Source organism: Pholcus phalangioides, unplaced genomic scaffold (assembly GCF_987345545.1).
Source record: "Pholcus phalangioides strain wild (caught in Gottingen) unplaced genomic scaffold, Ppha-v1.0 ptg000003l_1, whole genome shotgun sequence".
NCBI lineage: Eukaryota > Metazoa > Arthropoda > Arachnida > Araneae > Pholcidae > Pholcus > Pholcus phalangioides.
In genome coordinates this window covers 6,916,363-6,942,071 of record NW_028301596.1, presented here as the reverse complement: position 1 = coordinate 6,942,071, position 25,709 = coordinate 6,916,363, and the positions used below count along the sequence as shown (strand labels likewise).

Here is a 25,709-nt window from a genome sequence, read left to right as displayed (position 1 = left end):
AAAAAAAAAATTGAATCTAGCATATCGAAGTAAAAATATATTTGTGTATTTTTTCAAAAATGCAAATAATCTGATAGGGATTGGCATCTACACAGAACTGTAACGAGCGGTACTAAGACATGTTTCTTGAAAACATTTAAAATTCATATACGTTCGCTATATAGTGTATTTCTCATTGACACTGGAAAGAGATCAAAGTAAGATTCCTCAAAGAGAAACATCCTCTCAGAGATGATTGGCTCCAATGAGAGTTTGGCACAGAAATGAAAAAAAGCTGAAAGGGCACTCGAAACAAATCAAATGCGGCGAGAAAATAGAAACAAAAGGGATAGCGCTTGGGCGAAATAAGTTATCTTCAATATCCATCGTGACAAGTTGGCGCACGATGTTGCATTAAGCTGTCGTTGAGATTTGCAAAATAGCCTCATCACAGTCTCTTCACGGCTTTCTTGTCCCCCTTTTCTACTCTTTTCTTTTCCCACTGCTAAGAAGAATGAGAGCTTCCCATCATTTGGTTGTTCCTCGTAAGAATTACGCGATTTTGAACTATAGTAATAAATGGTACTGGTAATGTTGATCGCAAACGTTTCGTAGTATTATGAATGATCATGGGGTTCTCCACTCGAAGATTTATCGTGGTCGTATACACATTGCTTCCGACATATTACGATGGAATATTGCTATCTAACCATTTGTTTCATATGATACATAGATCTGCTGTTCAAAACCAGACAATGCACATACATTTCTGAAATTGTTACTGTTGTGCGTTGTCATATATTTTCCACGGGGGAAAAAATATCATGAATGATAATCAAGAGAATTGAAGAGAGTTAGTTCCCTGTCACGCCACTGCTTTGAAAAATTTTAAGGTGGTGTAAATCCTATGAATAAATAATTGTGGGGGTCAGAAGCAAAGGGATGCAAGTGATCAAAACTGAGTTTCGAGAAAATCAACTTGTGTAGCCTTAGAAATTCCATGTAGTAGTAAGCAGCCCTAGTATATAGAACGAATCTGCCCGTCTGCCAGTAGTCAGATATAGAGATGTTGGGTAAAGGGATCCTATTAGGTAGGAATCTCTCACCGGGATCAAAAAAACACTATTATAGGCAGTATTATTATACACAGGTTTCACGGTGTAATTCAAAATCTTAACCTTTTCGTTTTTGGAGTTTTTCCTCCTTTCACAGAACTTTTTTTTCCTGACTTTTATCAAATATTTTACATTTTCCCCTAATAATTTTTCATTTTCCCGTTTTTCCATGTCAGCAGGATACCCGATACAGGTATCCCTCACTTTACGCGATTTGAAAAAGTTGATTTTCGAACAATTTTTTTTTTACTTGATCAAATAATGAGGTACAGCATATGTTTCATCTCCCCTTTAAAGAGGAGCCGATCTCCCCTTTAAAAATTCTTGCAACAGAGATAGTGTGACCATACGTTTCGTATTTCCCGGAACAGTCCCAGTTTTTTTTTGTTTTTCTGGCTATCCCGACTTTCTGGCAAAAGTGTCCCGGTTTTTCCCGTTTTTTACACGACGCCCAGTTGAATTTTTATTCTTCATTGAAGTCAAAGATTGAAATTATTTTTCAACTCATAAATTATACTATGATAATTTTACAACTATAAATAAGAGAGAACATTAATTCCCCCCCCCCCACATTTTTTTTTCAAAAACAAATTTGTTTACGTAAAAGTACCATAGTTTTTAACATTTACTTCATTTAAAACATTTTTGCAATCGGAAGTTTCTGTCTGTGGCCAACGCGACAGAATGAGAAGAAAAAAAGCCTCAGTAAGGACTTTGTGAGCCATAGATATAAGATTAACATAGAATTAAGATTAGTATTATATTATATACATGTTGTGAACACCCTGTATAGGCATACGTTTTATTTGTCCCGCCTCTAAGGGCATACAACTGTTTCTAAAGGCCGAACACTGCGCCAGCAATCCCACTCAGCGCGATTGGTCATTGAAATCAAATCCCAGCTCGGGATTTTAAGGTCAATAAAGAAATGCCATTTAAACAGCCCGTTCTTGACGAACACCCTGTATAGAGACTAGACTACTAAAAGCAACAAAAAGACTGAGTAAGGTATATATAGACTAGACTCTATATAGAGACATCAATGCATCATCTATGCAGGTAGAGACTTCGCTATATATATATTCATAAAAATGGAAGCTAATATTTGTGAGAATTTAGGAAAACGAAATGTCTTTTCACTCATTTTTAATAAATTTCTTTGTCGTCGGTATAATTTCCGCTCTAAAATAAACGTTATATTAGATTTAGCTAGACCACAAATGTTATCTACGTGAGAATACAATCAACACATTATGAAACTAACCACTACAATCTGTATTTGAGAATTTTTTCCTCTTCCAAAGAAATATATTAGTCTATATCTCCATTATCTGTCTGTATCTCTATTACCCCATACCCCATATCTCCATAAATATATAGAAAGAAGAAAATTAAATTTAGAATTTAGTAAGTATGTATATTAAAAAAAAAAAATTCATATTTTATAGTGAAATCTCGGGACGAAAACCTCACTAAGTATCTGCAAAAATCGTAAAATTGGGAATCGTAAAAATTTTGAATTTATTTTTCTTTTGTGCTTATATTCATACAAGTAAAAAAACCCCTTAAAATGGTGGAATTATTGAAAAGATCTGGAAAGAAGTGAAACCGTGGGCGTTAAATAAGAGATTTTTCCTGTTCTATTCAATCCCGAGGAAAGAAAAAAATATATATTATTATTAAGAATTTCCGTAGTATGTGTTTTCGCCGTAACGTTATTTAGTTTCGTGGAAACGTCGGTTTCCGGGAGCTTTTACCCAAACTAAATGGAAACATTCACTTTCCCTTTTTTTTTGTCTTTATTTTATTATTATTATTTTTTTCCAAGAGGGAAGTTAATCCCGAATTTAGTGGCAAGTGTTTTCCAGGGAAGCAATTTACTTCTCTTTAGTCGGAGCTTCACTCTTTCGCTCTCTCGCTAAGCAAATTCTCTTCCCTTTACATTGGGAAGAGCATTATCATGCTGAAAACAGATGTTGCATATGAAGCCGATGGAAATCTCAATTTCCTCCCCCTCCCCGATTTTTTTTTTATATATATATTCATAAAAATAGAATCTAATATTTGTGGGAATTTTAGAAAAACGAAATGTCTTTTCACTCATTTTTTAACCAATTCCTTTATAATGCTCGATCTAAAATAAACGTTTGATTAGATGGCAGTTCCATATGGCGTATGAGTATGGATTGCGATTAAGTACGCGTGTATGGAAATTCACCGATGGATCCAATAACTGCAGGGGGGAAATGGTTAGTATTTCGTATATTAGTCGTCTGATTGAGCTGCATCAGAGATTGAAATACCGTACTGTAATGGTGATGCGTTAGGTCAGACCTTTTCGACTAGTTAACACGGGAGCCTTGATTTTCATTGGACTTCCGGCCAAGGGTGGCTCTTGGACCACTCTAGTAGCGGCGCCAAATTCGAAATAGAAGGGCGGGAAAAAAAATTTATGGGCCGAAAGAAAATTAAGGAAAACAGTTTCTGTCCGGAGGGGCACTAAGTCCTTGGTGAAAGGGCGGAAATTAAATTTTTCTTTTGTTAGGAACTGTTCAAATGGAGTTAGACTGGAAGGGCGGTAGGCAGAGGTTACAAAAAAAAAGAGAAAAAACCCACTCGGGTAGAGTCTCAAGCCGTCCCTGCTTTCCACTTTTTTTTTGGGGGGTAGTGGGTATATTTCTCCATCACCGATATTTTTCTTCCCACACCAATGAAAAATCACAGCTTTTGGGGAATTCAAGAATCCTGTAGAACATCATATATTTGGGAACGTACGTACCGAGTACAATAACTGTATTTATAAAAGTTGCGGTGTAAGGGCAATTAAAGTATTACGTAAGCAGATTTTCAACCATTTTTGATCCCCCCCCCTTGTCAGCAAAGGTCAGCAAAACACTGACACCCCCCTCCCCCCGTCATCAAAAGTCAGCAAATCCGAAACCCCCCACCCCGATGTTGACGTAATACTTGAATGACCCCTAAAATACCACGGATGAATATGGATGCCCTCTGGACGAACGTAGAGTCCCTTAGGAAATCGCACACGCCCTTCATATTTGTATGCTGTTTGGCAATGACTGTGTGTATTGTTGTGCGTGCTGGTGTGTATATTTTTCGTTTAATGAAGTTTACGCATGCAACACAAACATAACAGAAGAGTTCTCTATGTGGCTTTTTCTTTTTATTGCCGGAGATAATAATTCCGTCTGACGGATGAATCGCAAGATTATTTTGAAAATTCCGATCAATTTTGGGGCTATTAGGGCAAAGTAAGATATTGCCTTCAAAGGACCTTTCAGGACCTAACCAGAAAAGTGTCAGTAAAAATGTGAAATAGTTCGTAAAGGTCGGGGCAAAAGTCTGCAAAGGAAAATAAAAAAAAAAACTGAAACGCGAAAAACATTTGAAAATTCAAGATTTTGAGAATTATCAAACAGATTTTGTTGGATAAAGTGATGTAGCGCAACTGCATAAACAAAAAAGGAAATTGAAGGGTTATTATTCAAAGCATTAACATGCCGTATATGTAGAGTGACCATTTGACCCACATTTCACGAAGCATTTCTATATTTTCCAGTCAGGATTTACCTTTGAAGGGGGTACAATGAATTTCTTCCAGAGAATTCTCGGTTACCAACTTTTTCAAAAAACATTTTAAACAACAAATTGATTGAAACACGATTGATTAAGATTGCATATGGATGCATTTTCATGTTTTGATCATTTTACAAATATATTTAAAAATATTTTAAACTCTTGATCGTCTTAAGGGGGGGGGGGAGGGGGGCAAGAGCTCCCTGCGAATGCTCTTGTTTCCAGTAATTTTGGGCATACTGGCATTTTATAAATGACAATGACCCATTTTTCCTCGTATTGTCAATGGCAAAAACTAGAATTTTTATTTTCAGAGAAATCAAAGACTATGATTATTTTCATAATATCAAATTATACCGACGGCCCAGTTTTAGGCAACAACTCAGAAAATTGCATTTTTGAGTTATGTACACCACGAGAACTGCGGAAAAAGCCCTCTAAATATTGAAAAACAGCACGATAACTACTGACTCTCTACTTATACGCTGCCTACTGTAATGAAATCTGTCTTGTGTGTGATTCCCATTCAATTCCATATAAAGTGAATTTTCAACTCTATAAGCGGTTTTTAAAATTTTCCTGATCCGCATTATAACTGCCACCGTAGAAATCACTAAAACTTTCTAGAAATTGCCACTTATTTCCAAGAACATTTTCTTTTACGATTGCGCGAATTGATATTGTACACCCACGCTGAGTTGGTCTCTGGCTACGTCATGAAACGTCACGATGGGCGATTCCATTTACCTTCTTTCAGTAAAAAAGGTCGCAGGGAAAAGGAGCAGGTTGGTATTTTCCGTTCGCGTCTTTTGCGTCATTTTAGCGAGTTTTTTTCCTTCCCTTTCCCCCCCCCCCGTTTCCCCCCCTTGGAAAATGAACTCTCCCTTCGCGCGTCAAGGTCAGAGGCCAACTCCATAAATGCTCCCCCCGCAACATAAAATAATAATAAAAAAAGGAAACGGAAAAAAAAATCGTTTCTGTTATTTAAGCTCTACGCTTAATCGTATAACTATCTCGAAGGGAAACAAAAAACATCCTTTCTCTCCCCGCTGCTGTTATCATCAGACTTTGAACAAAAGCTGACTCCGCCCACTGGCGGTTAGTTGATTGACTGGACGACGGAGGGAAGGGAAAACATGCTATATCGGGGGAAGAAAACTTTCAATGTTATGTCGGCTCGGGGGGTTACCGTTTTGAGAGAGTTTTAAGAACCCCGAGATATTTCGAGACTGCCGGAATAAAGCAGATAAAGATAGATACCTCGGGATTGACAATGTAAGGTTGAAATGCAGATATTTCGAAACATAGAACTCTTTTAAGTTGTTGCGCGTTTTTGAACTGGGCCGTCGACAAGAAAGGTAATCGTGACTATAAGATAATTGTGACTAGAGCTCTTTTATACCATCGTGAGGAACTTTCTCGAGTCCTTGAAAGAAAAAAAACGAATTCTTTCGTGAACGCTGAACACAAAAAAGTGATAGACATCTTAAAGGGATTACTAACTAAATTCCAAAAATAGTAGAAAAATTATATTCCCGTTCTCTATAAAAGAATTCTTGATAGCACAATAGCAAATTTTCGTTCCTTCTTGAGGAATTCTTCCAAATTTTTTTTTTAAGGCTTAATACCAGCCTTATTTTATTTTATTTATCTACTGGTTTATTTGCTGTCACAAACTCACTTCCTTATGTACACTCCAGAAAGTACACAAAACGAGGAAAGAAAACAAAAAAAATTGAATAAAATCTTTAGTGAGAGGAAATATTGGGAGAATATAGAAGATAAAAAAGACAAAACAATTTTTTTTTAGGTTCCCACGTCATCAGGAGAATGTTCGGGAGCTCCTTTGGAAAAAAAAAATCGTTTTTGTTGTTTCCTTACTTTGACAGGCGCATGGAAATTTTTCTTGTGTTTTCTTTCATATTCTAAATACTCTTGGAAATTTTTTCGTATTTGCCCAAGAAGGTGAAAATAAGCTTCAGTGCCCGGATGAAAAAAAATATTGATAGTGAGAGAACAGTTTTTCTTTCTTTGGGACTGTAATCGAATATCCCCTCCCACTCTCTACAGCCGTTTTCTTTTCTCGTTCCCATCATTCCCTTCTGTTCTTATTCTTTCGAAGTATATACTTTTTTTTATGCATATATATTTGTCTTAGATGGTGCATAGATATATTTTATAATATATTGAAATATCGATTCCTTCCTCGGGCACTGCCGTATTGACGTCTCTCTCCTCAGATTTCTCTGCGTTTAATCTCCGAATACCTTCAATCTTTGGTGTCTACGGCAGAGGAATCTATTCCATTTGGACAAAAGGGTGCTCAATCTTTACGCGAGTGGAAGCCACTTAGTTGGTTCGAAAACATGTCGCGGGACACTTGAGGTGACACCTGGGAATGTGTAGAGGATCATTTGAAGTAATCTGAAACTGGCAACGTGATCAGTTTAAGTGTTTTAGAAATGTACCGCAGGTTACTTGAGTGATCTGTTACTGTGTCGTGGGTTACTCGATTGATGTTTTACTGTGTCGTGGGTTACTCGATTGATCTTTAAATATGCCGCGGGTCACTTAAGTGATCTGTAAATATGCCACGGGCCACTTATGTGATCTGGAAATTTGCCGCCGGCCACTAAAGTGATCTGGAAACGTGCCGCGGGTAACTTGAATGATGTGGAGCTGGCTCCTCGGGTAACTTGAATGATGTGGAACTGGCTCCTCGGGTAGCTTAAATGCGCAGGAAATGAACCGCAGGTTACATAAGTGATCTGTGAATATGCCAAGCGTCACTTAAGTGATCTGTGAATATGCCGAGAGTCACTTAAGTGATCTGTAAATGTGCCTGATCCCTTTGGGAGAGAGCGGAAACCATCCCAAGATGGTCTCTCTGGGCGGTCAGCGGTCATGTCTGTCTGTTGCTCAGTTGATTTGTCAAAATGCCGCGGGTCACTCAAGTGATCTGGGAATGTACTGCGGGACCGACATGAAACTGCACCGCGGATCATTCAAGTAGTGATCTGGAAATGTGCCGCGGGTCACTAATGTGGCGATTTGGAACTGTGCCATACTACTTAACTGGTAACTGAGCGGATCTCGGTAAGTGGTATTATGTCACCGGCGGTGAACTCTTTTACCACCTGATCATTTTTTAAAATACGTAGTCACGGTAAAATTTTTATTGCATAATAGACACTTCACTACAACACAACTTTTTTAAAAATAATTTTAGAATTGAAATTGGGAAAGATATATATTATTTTCAGCAGAGACGCACAAATTTACATTTTATTAAAATTTAAATTCTGCGGATAGAGGCCTTGGCATTTAAATTTCTGAACCGGCTTGAAGGGTTAAATTGAAGAAATTGAAAAATTTGAATGTGCGGTCTTGTGAGGGGGAAAAAAATTATTCTCACAGGGCGGGATTTTTTTTTTTGGTATAGGGGAAAAATATAATTCAATTTTTTGTCGATAGAGGGCGCTACACAAAATCAAACCACTGGAATTATGTAAATCAGTCTTACAAAATGCAGGATGAACGATTAACAGCTCATTTCTGAATTTTTCCATTACTGACACTTTACATAAGTCTACAATGTGATGTTGACCATTGGCGAACAAACTCCCATAGAAGAGATTGAAGGCAAGGGGGTCTTAAGAGCATCATGGGCCCCCGGGCCAAGTGATTCTTCTGAGTCCCTACCCGAAAAATTCAACTACTTGTCGTTTTCTTTGAGGCCCCCTCTTCTCTTGAGACTCCCGGGTGGGCCCATGCGTTAAGACGGCACTGATTGAAGGAAGGTTTAGGTTCGATCACTCCAGCCGGACTTTCCAGTGCCCTCTATCGACAAAAATTTGAATTTCTTTCCTCCAAATGAAAAATCCCCCTTCGTAAGAATAACTTTTCTGCCGAGCTCTCTCATCCAAATATACCAATTCCTTTAATATTTATGAATTTTCAAACGTATTACGAAGTCATGTAAAGACATCTTGTACAAAAGTTACATTAATAGGATCCTGTAATCCACGGACTTCTGATTGAGGATCTCTTGATATTCATGGTTTTCAGTTTACGCAACAAGTGTAGAAATTCCGTTGATTTGTATGGGGTTCAAAAACCTTGTGAATTTCAATTCATAGTGATTTCTTAACCGCAAAAAATACCCGTGGCCTTTACCTTGAAAAACCCCAGGGGCTCTTCGATCAAAATATAAGGATCTCTGTATGATTACAGAACTGCACTAAAAAGTGTCATTCTGTGCCAATTTCCGAGACTGCAAAGGACACGCGTTATTTGAAGGACCACACCCTGCTGCTTTTAATTGATAGCGCGGATGATAGGCCCAAAAAAGTGCATACACTGTGATGTAAATGAGCGTCGCAAGATTTTTTCCACCCACTATATACGCTGCTGCTGCATTACGTCATTTTTTTTCTTCAAAAAGTAGTGTATTTTTTTTTTATCGTTTTATTTAGAGCGTTTTACAGTCGAATCCCGTTGTAACGAACTCCAAGAGACCGGAGAAATCACTTCGCTAAAACGAAATTTCGTTATAGAAGGAATTAAAGATTTTTTTTTACATTGTTCCTATGTGTAAACTTATCTGGGGGAATAGAAAAGAAAAAGTTTTTTCGCTATAACGGTATTCGTTAAAACGGGATTTGACTGTGTTTGTGTAATTGATTCTTTGATGGCGAAGACATTTACGACAGATGATTTGCGTACCAATCTTGAGTCTGATACTCAGATAATTTTCTTTAAAAAGAGCAGAAATGGCAATACGGCATGTCCAATGTCTGAATCTTTCGTATTTAGGACCCATTTGTAACTCCAGTACAACAACCCCCCCCCCCCCCATAAAACAAGGGTGCTGAACCTTTAGGAGACTGCGAGCCCCTTTATCGGTTTGGAGAGACACGGTTCACTTGAGTTTGCGACAAGGACTTGAAAAATCTGTAAATGTTCCGGGAAATTAGCTGCGGTCCGCCTAAGTTATCTGGAACTGTAACGTGGGCTGCCCAAGTGACCTAGAAATGAGCCGCGGCCCACCCAAGTGAATCTAGAAATAGGCCGTGAACCATCTCGATCATCTAGAACTGGACCGCGGGTCTCTAAAGTGATCGAAAAATTTGCCGCGGGCTGCCTCAGTGATCCGGAAACGTGCCGTATTTCACTTGAACGGTCTGTAAATGTGCCGCAGAACATTAAGAGAGATCTTTAAATGTGCCACGGGCCACTCTAGTAACTCGGTAATCTTTAGTGTTAAACCACTATTTAAGCAAGCCGTACTTGTATGTCAACAGTGTTTGTTTGATTTAGTTCATTTCTACAAATTTAGGTTCTCGGTACAAATCACATGACTCTGAGGGTGACGACGGCATTTGACTCGCGGCCCAACCGTCGGGCATGCATGGCATACAAGCGAATCCCGGTTAATACTTCAAAAAATACGACAGATGGGAGCCGGCCGAGCCCGTTGTTGTACTTTTTTTGTCAATGCGGTGGTGGTCGAGTGATCATAGTGACGGGCTTGTATCGTGAATATTCAATCATCACATTTCACTTCATTTCTGAAATATAGATGGCAGCACTGAAACATCGGACGCACTCGACACAAGATACGCACTCGAACTTTTAAGTACACACACTTACACTTCCTGCACAACTCTCACTAGGTAGTAAATTGCCCATGGCGATAGATCCGAGTTGTGCCAGCACCTCCTAGAGATAGAAGACCTCCGCACGCTGCTCGTGACGTCAGTAAGTAGTCCATTTTTCTTAAGAATATTCAGGGGAAAAAATTCCCCTGCCAGTATCATCGTTGTGAGGAAAAGAAATGATCGGGCTCAGAATTGGCGATTTCTATGCCCCACATCAAATCACTATGCAGTATTCGTGAGCAAATCAGGAAGATTCTACGCCAAAATAAGAAGAAACGAAATAGGATGACGTGTTTCAAAATGCGGCAAACTTGCTAGGTAGTCTGAATGACGTTTACGGCAACCCGTGCGGAGGCCTTCTATTTCTAGGAGGTGCTGCAGTGATGGTAACTCGTGGGAAATTTCCCACATTCATGGGGAAAATTGGCCAAAATTTGTACAAGTGGGAAATTTCTTGGCATTTATCATGGAATTTATCAAACAAAAGAATTTTTGGAAAAAAATAAAAAAATTAATGCAGCGCAATACTTTTCTATTGCAAAATAATCAATTACGCATTTTGCCCGGTAGATGGCAGTGCACTTTTCGGAATGTATGGTAAAAATTTAGTCAAAAGGGAAATTTCGCTGGACGAGGTTACCATCACTGAGTTGCTCAATTTGAATGAAAGAAAGATGGCAGCACTATAACAAGCATTACACAGGATCAAACTTCACGGTAAGTTTACAACACGTCCACGTATTTGCCAATTCGTTAGAAGTTCCGCAGAGGAATATTGACGAGGTGCATGTGTGTTTTAGTAGCAGTAATAATACTATCAGCGAAAAAATGTTCGTTTACAACGAGAACACGGACTTTCACTGCACTAGCTTGAACTAAAAATCCGATTCCAAAGATATTGACATTTTTTGGGTCCCCCTCAGTGTTGTTTGTCGATATCATGATGAAGCCAAACAAACACACTTACTTCCTCATGAATGAAATGTCACATTTCCATCGTGCGTGTAATAATAATAATAATAATAATAATGATAACCTTCATTTTCCTCATTCTCACGGACATACAAAAATAAAGAAGAAAGCACAGCTGCCGATGTGAAAAAAAAAAACACTTCATCCTCATTGTTTTCTTTTCAGAAAATGAGTGTGACGCAATGACAGATGTCGAGTAATCGAATTCCAAGTTGCGAAACCTCAGAACTTCCCTCGTCAGCGAATTCCTCTGCTGCTGACATAACATTCGATCCGATAGTTCAACATTTCGTACATACATACACCGTGCGAAAAAAAAAAAAATTCACGATCGCAGCGACACATGCTGCAGCCGACACACTCGCTACTAATCTCCTCTGACACACATATAGACAGCCATTTTATTCATTTTTTAATCCTTTCTAGAGACAGTCTCCACTTGAGGGAGAGATTTCTCAAAGCCCCATTTTACAGACATAAGTGTTACTATTCTTCTTTTTCTTTTTTAGTCCTAAGCTCTTCATATGGGTACTTCATTGACATCAATTATCAAATTTACAAGCACGATATTGTGTGTCCATGAGAAATTCAGACTCTTGCATGGGTGGCAAGCATCCATCGTCATGGAATTGTTTCGTATCTAAACAATGGTGTCTTTGATTGCGGTGACTTGCGGCGTTTCGAACCCAGATGGTTGTAAAACTGCTTGCTAACTGAAAGTGGTCTTCCCCCACCCCCTCCCGTGCGGAAAGTGCTAGGTACGCAAATACTTCCAGCAGGGGCGTAGCCAGAAATTTCGTTCGGGGGGGGGACCACTTTCATTCCGGGGGGGGGGACCAAAGTGACAGAACAGTAGATTTGGCCATCTTTTTCCCTTTTTTCTGTCATTTTCTCCCATTTCGGGGGGGGGACCAGACCCTCAAGTCCCCCCCCCCCCTGGCTACGCCCTTGACTTCCAGCGCAACTCACTCGTGAATTGTAGGCACAGTAGAGTGCCTACAAAAAATGATGGGTACTGTAAGTCAAAATGTGTATTCACCGAAAGACGTGTAATATGTGAGATAAATATATTTATTGGCCACTAACCATTATTGGCCACTAACTAAGTATGGAATAATCTTGGTTCTTAATTTCAAAAATTTACAAATACAAATACAACACCACAACAGGTAAAATGCCGAGCGAGGTGGCTGAGAAAAAGATGTCCATAACAAATATGGATGTCATATAATTCAAAAATAAAGCAACCCAATTAAAAATGTAATTAGAAGCATTATAAACAATATATATACACATGATAAAATATTATACAACTCCGCCTTGTTAAAAAAAGAAGCTAAAAAAATCGGACACTTTATAACTACTGCTACTACTAAACCACACATGCACCTCGTCCACATTCCTCTGCGGAATTTCTAACGAATTGGTACATGCGGGAATGTACGTGTTGTGAATCTATCAAGCGTGAAGTTCGTTACTGTGCAATGCTTGTTATACGCAGTGTGCTGCCATCTGCCATCAGTTTTTCTAAACTGTGAGTGAAGCACAATGATTGAACATTTTATAACTAAATTTGAGACACAGCAGGGGGGTCCCGTATTTTACGGCTGGAATACCCCTTAAAATACGGGTCATATGATCATACTCTGTAGTACAAGTTTTTCTGGCCCGCGGACTGAAAATGTTGTGCAGCAACCCCCCCCCCCCCCTCCCCTGCTGTATATGAAGACTCGAGGAGAAAATCACGCCGTACTAACACGAACTATGCACGCTGCTGGAGGTTTACTAGGTATTTCCTTCGTGATGTCGTCGTCACTGAAAAAGATTATTTATTCAGAATTGGGGGGAGGGGGGACTTTGTCCCGTTTTCCTTGTTTGAGCTAAAAATGATTAACGATGTGGCTCGCATATTGACAGCTCCTCATTATCCTTTTACGCACGAACCGCCGACTTTAAACGTAATCTAATTCGCGACATTTTCAGGTGCATTGGTCTTGATTGAATGAGAGAGAGAGAGAGAGCTTAGAGAGGCGCTCTCTCCAAACTCTCTCCTTGTCTCTCACTGATGTGTATTCGATTATAATAAACTTGACTACACCAAAAATATATTTTTTGGAAAATTCAACGTCATTTTTCAATGATTTGTAGCGTGTACTTCGAGGATTTACGTAAATTTTATTAAACACAGCTTACGTAATTATTCAAACTTTATAATTACTACATATTATTCGAAAAAAACTGTGCCAGATACATTTGTTTTGTCTTATGGACTTTTGAGACGTTATTATTTTGAAGTCTTAACCCTGTATGGTTTGGTGTGTATTTGAAAATACAGGGTGATTATAATTAAAGTTTCCGTGTACTCTGAGTTGTTTTTTTTCTCAAAAACTGCTTATCCGAATACAGCCAAATTTCTGGGATATCTTAATAAGGCCATGGGATAGAGATTTATGAAATAAAAAAAATAGTTTAATTTTCGACCACCAGATGAAAAAGTGGCGCTTTTTTTTATTGCATTTTACATTTTCCCATGGTTCACATAGCGTATATACCGAGTTTCAATGAAATACGTCTACCAGAACGGGCGCTATATAGGTCCGAGTAGCTTCAGTATACTGACACTGCTCAGACCAATGTAGCACCAGTCACACTACTCCATTCCCAACCCACACGGGTAAAAGGCTTATATCCCGGGAGGGACAGAGCCTGGGTCGTGTCTGGTCTGACAGTCACACTAGTCCGACCTATGTAGCGCCCGTTCTAGAGGACGTATTCCATTGAAACTTGATATATACGCTATATGGTCCATAGGAGACAGGAAAATTCAATAAAAAAGTGCCACTTTTCGCCTGGTGGTAGAAAATTGAACTATTTTTTTCTTGCTATAAATCTCTCTCTCGTGGTCTCATTAAGATATCCTGAAAATTTGGCTGCATTCGGTTAAGCAGTTTTTGAGAAAAACTACTCAGACTACATGAACTGGACCACGCGTCTTCCCCTCGTTGTCTTGTTGAAAATGTGTTTTTGGACGGCTAAGCCGCAACGTAATCGTTGACAACTCTAGCCCCCGCTATTAATTTCACACCGGGCCCCGCATCTCACAAGGGTGGCCTTGTTTGCGCGCGAATACAGTACTTAAGAATTCTTGAGAGGTTTTCCCCAATCCCTAGAAATGCGTAGAAGACGTGCAATAAGAGACTTTTTGACCCTCCCGCCCCATAGATCTGAAGGCTTCAGATCAGTCCCTTAAAAACGCTTACGCTAATAAATGCGTATTACTTGAAATGCAGAATGAAAATATCTTAGAAATATATATACAGTTTTTAAATACATTTATCTACGATAAATTCTCGTGAGAGAGAAAGAGAGACAGGGATGCATATCGACAAAACTCAAGATACACGAAACCATAATTATTCGAAAAAAACTCCTCCTGGAGGGAAAAATATCGGAGTGTCTGTATGCAAATACACTTTTTAGCTTCAGGATAAAATTCCACGAATTTTAATTGGCTTCTTGGGACACTTGAAACCATTTTTGGTTGAACCCACTCAAGGGGAAAATACTCCCTAATGTATATAGTCATTAAAAAAAAACAAACAAACCCTAGAGAACAACTGAAATAAAATTTATTCTCTTCTTATGCTTCGATTGCTGATGCTATATTATGATATTTTAAGGGAGAAATATTCCACATAAAATAAGAAATATTTTCAAATATTTACTCACGGATTAATGAGCAAAGAAGCAGCAGCAGCACTGGCAGGAATCGATAGGGATAAGCAATAGTTGGTAGGAGAAGGCTACGAAATATCCCTGGTTATGCAGAAGAGAGATTATAATACCTCTTTTCGAGTGGAATTCGTTAATTAGTGGAAATTACTTCCTTTTAAGAAGTCTTAGAAGGGGGAAGAGATGATTATACAAGTTTTCGATAGAAAACCCCTTATATAGGGAAATTCCGGTTTGTTTATCCGTAAATCCTCTGAAATTTCCGTGGCCGAACTATCGAAATATGGAGGAGAGGTGTGGGAATATTTGCCAAAATGGAAATTCATCTTTGGGATTATAATATGATTTTTGAAAGATTTTATTGAATTTTTAATCTTTACGGAATTGAATCACATATTGTTTGAGAGGTCATAGCAATGCCTTTGTATCAGTTGGATGTCGAAGAGCATTTGGAGCAGCTAAATTTTGATGAAAAATTACGGATTATAGAGGAAAAGTTTGGAGAGATGAATTTTGAAGTTGTGTGGAGTAAAGTTTTTGGAGACAAAAGAAACTGAGGTTGTGGAGATAATTTTGGAGATGAAATGAAATGTTAGAAAAAAAATGTCACAGGACAATTGAGGTTCTGAAGAATGTTTAGGCGACAAAGAATTGAGGCTATATATAGAAGAAATTTTGCAGCCAAATTGAGATTGTAGAAAGATATGTTAGAAACGAATAGAAGTTGTAGAAAAAAAAAATTTTGCGACCCTTTCAATGTTGTAGAAGAAATTTTTGAAGACGAATTAGTAAAAGTCAATGTTAGAATCCAATTTTGAGTACAAGAAGAATATTTTGGAAACAAAAAAATCGTAGAAGAAAATTTTCGATACATAGAACTGAGGTTGCAAAAGGCAATTTTGGAGACGAATTCAGGCAAAAATTGAGGTTGTAGAAGACAATTTTGCAGATGAATTGAGGATGAAGAATAAATTCTTTTAGACCAGTTTCGGTTGTGGAAGACAATTTTGGAGATAAATTGAGGTTATAATGGATAATGTTGGAAATAAATACAGATTGTAGAAGACCGTTTTGGAGGTAAATTGAGGTTATAAGGGATAATGTTGGAAACGAATTGAGATTATAAATACAGTATTGGAGACCAATTGAAGTCATTGAAAAATATTTTGGAGACAAATGTCGTTTTAAGACAATTTTTCAGTTATTTAAGCGTCTGAAGACATGAATAACATGAGAAACAATGTTTCAGCATCGTGATTTTTTCGGTCTCAACCGGTGTTTTCTTAAACCTTTGTCAATGGCCCTGGCCTTTGCTTCCATAATGAATGTTCCCTCTACTTAAGGCAAAAGAAAAACTTAATCTACTTCTTATGCGCTTAGTTGAATGGTTTTCTGGTCCCTTAGCCCCATATAAAGCTCTAAATATCTAAGTACTCTTTACTGTACCCGGATAAAATGTACTAAAATTATTAAAAGATCCTAAAAATTTTGGGAACGAATTTTTCCTTTCCCGAAATTATCAATAAAGAGAGAATCGTATTCTAGCATTTTGTCGGTAGGAAACACATACAATATTAGAGTTAAGAGAAAGAGCCATTTAATGTCTGATTCTGGCTACCAGCCAAAGAAACGTTCCCAACTATGGCGTCTTTTGCTGAACTTCGGCAAAGAAACTGGCGTCGTTGCGTCTTTATATTCGCTTTTAGGTATAAAATGCAATTTTCTCTACCGGAAGAAACAAATAGATGTTTGGTTGTTGGGAAAGAAACTTCTTCTTCTGAACCTGAGAAAACTCGGTTAAAAGTTAACCAGGGAAAATGTCACGACCTTTCACTATTTCACCTTCACGAGTCCTACGGGTTTTGGACTCACAAACAATTAATTTGCATTAATTAAAATCCCGCTCCATTCGCATTATTTCTCTCCTAATTCCTAACATATGCATTTTCTTCCCCGTTAATTTTGATCACACGTAATATGAATTGAAAACCTAAGCGGGATGGGGAAATTACTTTTACGCGTCGCTTATGTCGGTGGCGTAATCTGAAATATTCCGGGAAGCCTTTTGTTGCTATTATTATTATGGTAATTGTATACATTGGAAATGTTCGGAAAATTATGAGATTCTCGAGCTTGTTATCCACCGTTTATTGAAGAAAGTATTTGTGTCGGTATAGAAAAGGTTTTCATTTCTTTGAATTGTTACCAGCGTATGAATAATTCGGATGGATTTGTCAGGCATTTGTTTCAACCTTAAATAAGTGGGTAATCCTTTTAAGCAGCAGTAACTGGAATTATGCAAGGTGCTAGCCAGAAAATTGCGCTGAAAGTACAGAACTATGTAGTACCGTAAACATTTTACGGTTGCTTTCTTCCCCTTTTATAATACGTTTTGTTCAATCTTATATGCTAGAAAATAACGAATAATGAATGCTCAGCTTTAAAGGTAATTTTCAGATAGCACAAACCTTTCTCAAAAAGACCGTGATACAACAAATCCACTTTCTGTAATACTTTTATGTGTGTGGGGCTGATTTCTTATTATTTTAGACTGAAGTACACCATAAGGGGCCATTCAAGTATTACGTAAGCAGATTTTCAGCCATTTTTTAACCCCCTTCCTCCCCCCCCTCCTTGTCAGCAAAAGTCAGCAAAACACTGACTACCCCCCCCCCCCCGTCAGCAGCTTTAGAACATTTCATATCTTCAAAAAGGGGTGGTTGATGACATAAGCAACCTTTAAACCCCCCTCCCCTCTTGTCATCAAAAGTTAGCAAATCGGAAATCCCCCCCCCCGTCGATGCTGACGTAATACTTGAATGACCCCTAAGTAAGGATAATTTTGTCCCACATCAAACATTCCTATCTTAAAACACTGCCACTGAACCAGACATGCACCTCGTCCATATTCCTCTACGGAACTTCTAGTGAATTGGTACATGTTGGAATGTGTGTGTGTAGTGAACCTGACGTGAAGTGTTTTTCCCTGTAATGCTTGTTGTGTGTAGGACTTCCACCTGCCATCAAGTTTTATAACTATAAGTGAAGTGTAATGATTGAATGAAGGTTTTTTAACTGGCTGTTGCGAAGATATATTTTGGAAAGAAAGAAAATTCAACTACCCCTGCGGCGAATCGAACCCACGTCCTTTCACTTTTCGGGTGAACGCCCTAGACCACTAGACTACAGAATCTAGACCCGCAGGGGCAGTTGAATTTTCTCTCTTTCTAAAATATATCTTCGCAACAGCCAGTTGTTAAAAAACCTTCGTATGGTAGCGGAGAGTGACGTCATCCTTGTATAAGTCGCCATCTGATGGCAGCGTCAGCAGTTGTGAGCTTGGCCTGAGTCTGGTCCGGTCGTCCATGTACGGTCCCTTTCAGTGTACACGAGCTCCAAAGGAAAGATTGAGAGATTCGCTGCCTCTGTAGTCTAGTGCGTTCACGCGGAAAGTGAGAGGACGTGGGTTCGATTCCCCGCAGGGGCAGTTGAATTTTTTCTCTCTTTCCAAAATATATCTTCGCAACAGCCAGTTGTTAAAAAAACCTTCGTATGGTAGCGGAGAGTGACGTCATCCTTGTATAATGATTGAATAATTGTATTGTTGTAGGTCTGTTGCTCTCCGCGGCGAGACTTTTTAACGGAGAGATCGGCTCGCATTAGCGCCTCGAAGTTGGGAACCACAACAAAAACCAACTTCAACCGACCACCACTACGGCGACGGTGGGGTTCGAACCCGGGTCCGAGTCCGTCACTATCACCACTCGACCACCATACCGGCTATCGTGAATAATCTTGCGGTTTGGATAATGCTTACGTCAGCAACCACCCTATATGAAAATATGAGTTAGGATTTAGAGCTGATGACGAAATTTTGCTGACGGGGGGGGGGGGGGGGTCAGTGTTAAGCTGACTTTTGCTGACAAGGGGGGGAGGGGGGTCAAAAATGGCTACAAATTTGCTTACGCAATACTTGAACGGCCCCTAACGGACGCTTCTTTCCCTCATTTACGCTGTTCTTTCCCCCCTTCTCCCCCGATTTTTTAATTAATGAGATATAATGAGATACCATCGTGCTCTTACCGATAGTGCCATCTGTGTACCACATTTTGAAGTAAAAGGTGATAAATGCTTGAATTTTAATGTTTTTAAGTATCCCATCATAACTGGACAGAACCGTAGCAAGAAATGTATTTCGGGGAGGGGGGGGGGGAGGGACCAAAGTGATAGAATAATAGATTTAACTATAATATAGTCGAATCCCGTTACAACGAACTCCAAGAGACCGGAGAAAACACTTGGAATTTCAGTTTTCATGCATTGTTCCTATGTAAACTTATCTGGTGGATTAGAAACGTATTCGTTAAAACGAGATTTTCGCTATATCGGTATTCGTTACAACGGGATTCGACTGTATTCCATAAAAATCAGTCATTTTCTAACATGTGAGGGGTTTGTGGACCCCCTTTGTGTCCCCTGTATCGATACGCCCTTGGAGGAAGGGATAGAAAAATTATTTCTAACTCTTTCTGACATATAAATATCTCACATAATTTACGAGCATTTACTAAAACATAAATAAATTTACGATATAAATTTGACTGAACTAGGAATATATCGTAGAATATATATAGAGATGAATTTACTGTAGTGTAATCGGTGAGAGAGAGATCGGCTCGGGAAAGTACCAAACGATCGTCCCGTGACGTCAAAACATCGCATACATTAAACTGACATTTCGATTTATTGACTTCATGTAGTCGAGAGAGAGAGAAAAAAGTATTTTTCTGAAGCTGATTTAAAACGTATTTCTCAAAACGTTTTTCGTTCCCTCTTCAGTGAAAAGAGTCCTATGCGCGGATATTTCCGTACCAATAATTCATTCGAAAAATACTCCGTTCGTAGGTATACAACTCGTATAAAAAGTACGAGAAATAGGTTTCCGAGAGAAACTCTCTTTGGGATTTTCAGCAAAATAGTGTTCATTTTTATAAGAGGGATTTTGACATACTCGTGTCCATTCAATAACAACTGTGGCAATTCAGTGAATGTCTGGGTTTGAATCCCAGTTACGGTATGGAGGTATTTTTTCAGGCGTTTAAAAGGGATTTGTGTCCGTACCTTAACAAAGCAAAACCAAGAAAATGCGTGGGAGGATGGGAAGGAACACAGAAATTTTTTACCGACTTTTTACGAAAAATTCATCGACTACAATTCACCCCCCACGCAATTCACCGATAGGAAAATACAGCGGTTGTCGTCACCGGTGAATGAGTGACCGAGTGGTTGAGCAAGTGAGTGACCGAATGGGGCGGTGATTGAGCTAGCGAATAAGCCAGTGAGTGACCGTTTCAGTGAGAGAGTGAGTAGTTGTGTGAGTAACCGAGTGTTGTGTGTGTGTGAGTGAGCGATTTTGGGTGAGTATCCATGTAAGTTAGGGATTAGGTGAGTATCTCCGTATGAGTGAGCGATTGGGTGAGCATTCGTATGAGTGGGTGATTGGGTGAGTATTCGTATGAGTGAGTGGTTAGGTGCGTATCCATATGAGCGAGCAATTGGGTGAGTATCCATATGAGCTAGCAATTGGGTGAGTATCCATATGAGCTAGCAATTGGGTGAGTATCCATATGAGCTAGCAATTGGGTGAGTATCCATATGAGCGAGCAATTCGATGAGTATCCGTATAGGTGACAAAGTGAGTGAGTTATTTGGTGATTGATCGTATGAGTGACTCACTCACTCTTTTTCTCACCTGCTCACTCAATCTTTCTTTTTTCTCACCTGCTCACTCAATCTCTCTTTTTCTCACCTGCTTATTCAACCACTCACTTGCAAAAGTCACCAACTCTTTCACGTGCTCACTCAATAACTCCCTCACTCGCGTACTTACTGGTTCACTCACTTGTTTTTGCTCATCTGCTCGAACATCAATTAACCCAATCAAACCCAATCAACACATTCCCGCATGTACCGATTCGTTGGGGGATTCCGCGGAGGGGGGGTGGGGGGTGCATGTGTGGTGTAGCAGTAGTAGGTAGGGGCTCGGGGATCCATGATGTTCTTAAGTCAGCCACCTCGTTGGGCAATTTGCCTGTTGTGGCTTTGTATTTGTATTAAATTTGTATTAATCCCTCACTTTCCTACTCATTCACTTACCTGCTCAAATGTCAACTGACTCGCTTAATCAATCACTCAGTTTGTTACTCACTCACTCACTATGTCAATTCATCGATGAATTGCTTGTCAATGAATTTTCCTAGCGGAATGAATTTTTCTTTCCGTGAATTGCGTGGCGGTGAATTTTCCTGTCGGTGAATTGCGCGAGAATTTCAGCATTCGAAAAATGGCTACGCATAATTACAGGATGCACAGAAAGAACAGAAAATACGATACTAAAAAATTAATGAGAAATATAAATTTATGGAGGGAATCGTTTCAGAATCAGGAGTAATACTGAATCAATGAACATTCGGAATTATTAAAAATGAGGAATTAATGCAAAGAAATAATTTCAAAAATATTGAAAGTACTGAAAATTTTGGATTTTTATCGATTGTGAAATTATTATTATTTTCTTAATTCTGAATTTCCATTAATTCTGAAATTATTTTTTTTAAATTCTGAAATTATTATTTTTAAATTCTGAAATTATTATTTTTAAATTCTGAAATTATTATTTTTAAATTCTGAAATTATATTCAATTGTTTTTAATTCTGAAATTTTTCGATTCTGAAATTGTCAATTTTCTCAACTCTGAATTTTCACTCATTCCAGAATCCTTTCTTTGTTTTTAATCTCCTAATTTGAATTAATTCTGGAACTTAATATCTTTTTTTTAATATAAATCCTGGTTTTTACTAATTCTGAAATTGCATTTTTCTGAATTTTCATCGGAAATTCAATTTTCATCCAAAATTATTATTGTTTTTAAATTCTGAAATCTTTATATTCTGTTCTTTTACCCCCAAAAAAAGATGGATAAAAGAGTGTCAAACACCCGAAGACAATTTTTTTTTAAAATTTCAAGATAAATAAATTTAAACAATGCATTCACACAAAAATGAATGTAAAGGCACTAGGGAAATCGTAGTATATACCTTTTTTCCTCCTCTAGTCCAGCGTTTCTCAACCTATGGTCCGCGACGATGTCATAGGTCGTCCGCAGGCAGATTTGATAAAATTATTCACACGTGTAATTGATATTGATATAGGTTCAAATATATACCATATAGGTTCAAATATATACCATATAGGTTCAAATATATACCATATAGGTTCAAATAAAATCATACCTTCATACTCAGGTTCACCATTCCGCATCTAGGATAATGCAGGAAATTTCGATATTAAATACGGGATATCACTAAATTTCTCCAAAAATTGAAATTTATTGCTTTAAACGCAATTTTCGAATTACTGCTGAAATCACTGAAGGGTGTGGAAATAAAGGGAGCTGCAAATCGAGTTAACAAAAACAGACAATATTTCACTTTAAAAATATTCAAATGATCTGCCGTAAAATACGGAGCATCACCAATTTTCATCAAAAAATGTAAGCACAATCACCGATCATAATTGAAATTGCTGAGAAATTGCGGGGAAAAACGTTCGACACCCGACAAATATGTGAGATGAATATTTATAATTTTTATCATAATTGTTACAATAGGCCTATAATTTATATTATGAAAACGCTATGTGTGCGTGTCGACTCAAGTAACTATTGCAAATTCAATTAAGTATCGTTGTAAAAACGGGACAAATATAAGAAAAGTCGGGAAAACGGAAACTACAGGTATGTCCCGTAATACGGGACGCAAGGGGTCCGTCAAATTGTTTCAGCCATTTTACTGGTCCTTGTTTTCGGAAAGGTGGAGAAACACTGCTCTAGAGTCTAACACAGAAAATCTACAGTGTACTGATCCCTTTAGGGCATTTAATATAACTCGTATTTATTTTCCTTTTTTTTCCTGGAACACTCTGCGTAAGTCCTATTCTGCAGAGTACACGAATTCTCGCGAGAACCAAAGAATTCGAAGAATGCACCACATACCCATAGACTCGAATAGGCTCCAATCCCGATATGATCGACCGAGCCAACTGGAAGGAAAAAAACCGGAAGAAAAGTCTATGGAAGAAAATCGAAATTTCATTCACTATTAGAGCCCATAACTCGGCAGAAATTCCGAATTCGGAGATTTAGTTTTGATTTGCTACCGCCCGGAAAGAATCCCACTTTCGGGGCTATTTCTTTCCCCCGAATGAACACAAGTAATCAAAAAAAAAAAATGTATATCCTCTCGTCTCGGGGATATAGATTCGTGGATATGAATTACTCCATGAATGTGATTGAAGCTTGAAAAATATATTTATGTATAGCAAAGACTATAATAATACTAAAAAAAGGGCTCAGTGTATGTAGGTAGGGGGTATAAGGCATAAAATAACTTTCTCTCATATTTACGATCTTCCTGCGACTGAGAAATTTTAAGAGTTAATGGAATTCTGCATTGTTGGACTATTGAAATTTTATTATCTTGGTTGAGAACATTAATATATTGTAGAGGACACGTACTAAGGGACAAAATATGGGGCTACACCGCATATTTTTTTGCAGAAACCAGGCCCAGCATCATGCGGAATGCCACTTACTGTAAAAGAAAAATAAGTATTTCTTATTATCAATGAAAAAAAACAAATCGGGGGGGGCCATTACTTTTTGCGGCCCCGTGCGATCCCACTCTTCGTACCTTCCTGAATGTCCTGGCAGCGTAAGTCCACCGGAGTTGTATGATATGCGTGTAAACACCACAGTGATCCAAACGTGCTCATTAGCAATTGAGTCTGGGCTTCTTTCTAGGACAGTCTTAGTAAACCTTTTTTCGCCCGTGGTCCCCCTTCAAGTCACATTCTCTACTCGCCATTTAAGATGGGGGAAAAGAGAAGTGGGCCAAAGTTACCCACATATATGGGTAACATTGGCTAAAAATGTTGTCTTTTTAGTTGAGAAAAAAAATCCGTTTTTTATTTGCATATACAGTCGTCCCTCGCTTTACGCGATTGATTGGTTCCGCAAAATAGTCGCGTTAAGACGAAATCACGTAAAGTCAGTTGAATTTAACATGGGGAAAATAGGGGGGGATTGGTTTTCTTAAGAAGGATTAAAAGAATTGAACCTTCATCACAGCAATGGAACTTTTGTTAATGGATTAATTGTTCAATCTTGTAAATAAATCCCATGAATTTAGGCAATAGAAATGAATTAAATCAATATGTACTTTTTCTGTCATCACTACTTCTGATTGATTCTATTGAGTATGCATGTTTTCTTTCCTGAAGAGCCTGGTATAACTCTTTTTGAGCGAAACAGTCGAGATTCGGCTGACACACACACACACAAGCAGCATTTTTCATCTCCTTATAAAAACTTCAGTAAAAAAAGGAAGAGAATTCAGCATATTTCTCGAAAATATGAAAATTATAGTTTCACTCAGGAAAAAAAACCGCTTTTTTTTCGATTAAGTTTCTCATGACATCGCCAATGTGTTGCCAAACGTTGCTCATCAGTGAGATTTGGCGAGTTATGTTTGAGAGTTTCTCTCGCATTGGTCTAAGGGGGGGTCATTCAAGTATTACGTCATCATCGATGGGGGGAGGGGGTTTCCGACTTGCTGACTTTTGATGACAAGGGGGGAGGGGGGGGGATTGGTCGTCATCAACCACCCTTTATGAAAATATGAAATATTATTAATAGCATCTTACTCGGTGCGCCAAAAACGAGAAAAATCTTTCGCTAGTTTGTGGGCACCTGAACTAACATTTTCCCTAATGATAAATCCCTTACAGAGCCACTTCAGCGGTCTCTAAATGTTTCACAGATCCTTCAAGTGCTCAGGAAATGTGTCGGGCTGCTTAAGTGCTATGGAAATGAGTCCGGGCCGCTTAAGTGTTGTGGAACTGCGCTACGCATCACTCAAGTAATCCGGAATTATACCACGAATCACTTAAGTAATCTGGGAATGTTCCGCGGGTAACTTAAGTGAAGTAGAACAGCACCGAGGGGCCGCTTAAGTGCTCTAAAATTTTGCCACATGTCATTCAAGGGAATCTCTAAAAGTGCCACGGATCGGCACTGTGCCGATGTGCAAGTGTTCTGGAACTGTGCCGCGGGTTACTTAAGTGATCTTTGAATGCGCCACGGGCCTAGTTCAGTGATCTTTGAATACGCCACGGGCCTAGTTCAGTGATCTTTGAATGCGCCACGGGACTAGTTCAGTGATCTTTGAATGCGCTTTATGCGCGTTTATTACTGCGAACCTACAGTTTAGAAACCACTGCTGTACTATACTATCCGGGTTCGAACCCCACCGGCGCCACAGTGGTGGTCGGCTGAAGTTGGTTTTCTGTGGTTTCCAACTTCAAGGCACAAATGCGAGCCTATCTCCCCGTTAAAAAGTCTTGCCACAGAGAGCAACAGACCTACAACGCAACAAATATTCAATCATTACACTTCACTCACAATTTGAAGTATCGATAGCAGCACTGAAATATCAAGCACAACACTGGCTACACACACTCAGACTGTTAGGTGCACTCACTTTGTTCCAGACTCTGCCACGAAGCTGGGCTGGAAGAGATCTCATCAACGGGATAAGT

General features: G+C 38.7%; 1 protein-coding gene across 2 annotated transcripts in view; it reads left to right on the top strand.

Moving 5' to 3' along the window:
• Nucleotides 1-25,709, top strand: part of LOC149087974 (high affinity cAMP-specific and IBMX-insensitive 3',5'-cyclic phosphodiesterase 8B-like) — a 293,484-nt gene that overhangs the window by 20,138 nt on the left and 247,637 nt on the right. The gene's annotated exons all lie outside the window — the stretch shown is intronic.